The sequence below is a fragment of the Varanus komodoensis genome, unplaced genomic scaffold, assembly GCF_004798865.1.
Source record: "Varanus komodoensis strain SLA01 unplaced genomic scaffold, ASM479886v1 scaffold86, whole genome shotgun sequence".
In the NCBI taxonomy this organism is placed as follows: domain Eukaryota; kingdom Metazoa; phylum Chordata; class Lepidosauria; order Squamata; family Varanidae; genus Varanus; species Varanus komodoensis.
The window spans coordinates 2,272,703-2,274,349 of NW_025336554.1; positions in this window are offsets into that span (position 1 = coordinate 2,272,703).

Below are 1,647 nucleotides of genomic sequence, written 5' to 3' on the forward strand. Positions count from 1 at the left end.
TTTAATCTTGGAACTTTTCTTCTCTTTCACTTTCCTTTTTAGTGGATATTAGACTGGAATACTAGTAAGCAAAAAATGTATTTGATTGTATTTGTAACTATTATAATGAGGAGTTTATCTGTTTAATATTAGAAAAATGAAAAGATCTGGAATTGTGTAGAGTTGGTTAGATTGAAGCTACTATCAAAGAAGAAAGAAGATACTGACTTTTATCAAATTTGGAGAGTCTTTCTTTTAATATTGGTCAAGGAAAATGGGACTCTGTATGAAATGGATGGACTGAGCTTAACGCAGAAGGAGAACGAAGATAGTGACTTCTATCAAATTTGGAACCTTTTTTTTTATTACTATTGGCTGGAGAAACGGGACTTGGTTTAGATCTAAAAATGTTTTTTAAGATTCCATAAATGGATCTGAACATGATTACAGAATGTTAAAAGATATGTAGTAAGGGGCTGACTCAGTAGTTCTGATATTTGTGATGATTGATGTTTTTAGTACTGTTTTATAATTTAATAAAAAAGTATTGCAAAAAAAAAAATCTGGTTGCTGGACAATCTGGACTCTGATCATAGGAAAGTGGATATTTCAATAACAAGTTAATCCAATCCTTTAACTGAGGAGCAATATGGCCTTTCCAATAAAGGGCAGTCTTACACAAATTGTCATATTGTTGGTTCATGTACACATAAGCAAGGAGGGTTCCCTTTCATTCATTAATTTTAGTGTTCAGCCACCCAATAGCTATGCATCTTTGGGCGAATGCAAGGAGTCATATATGCCATTTACTTTAAAAGAAGAAAACCATAAGAGAAATTGCAATTGCCATGACTCAGCATTGTATGAAGCGTTCAGCTTGTACTCTACTGCAGGAGCATCCCTTCACATCCCGCCCTGTCCTGCCCCATCTCGTCCCGCCTCACCCCATCCTGCCTCATCCCATCCTGCCTTATCCTGTCCTGTCCTGTCCCGTCCTGTCCCGTCCCGTCCCATCCCATCTCCTTTCTTCCCCACCAAAAGCTGTCATGATGCTTTTGGCTGCCACTGAGAAGGGTTTCTCCTGGCTAACCAAGCTTTGAACCTGAGTGGCTTCATGGGTGGGAAAATAAATTTCTCATATGGGGAAAAACCTTGGCATCATGGTGCACCTTAACAAATGCACTCTTACTGTCATTTTGAGCTCCTTCTGTTTCCCCTTCCAATTGTATCTATTTTAGCTCTTACTTGGTTTGCTGCAGGAATGCGCCGTAATGCTGAAGTTTTTCCCTACTATCATATGGTTCCAAACAAAGAACTTCAGTACATGGGAATTCTTCAATTGCTTCTCCATTTCATGTGGACATGGGTTGGATTCATAGCAGATGAAAATGAGAACAAGGAAATCTTTGTGCAGAAGATGCTTCCATTATTTTCCCAGCATGGCATCTGCTTTGCCTTTACAGAAACATACCCCAATTTTAGCTTTGATGAACACCTTGGTGAAACAATAGATTGGCTGATTAACATATATGGAAAAGTGATGGGCAATGTAGCCAATGCGCTGGTGTACTATGGAGATATTGGTAGCATGATCCTTTTGAGATGGCTTCTACATCTACTTGAAATGCAAGCAGGGATACAGAAGCCAAAAGGTAAAGTCTGGATTCT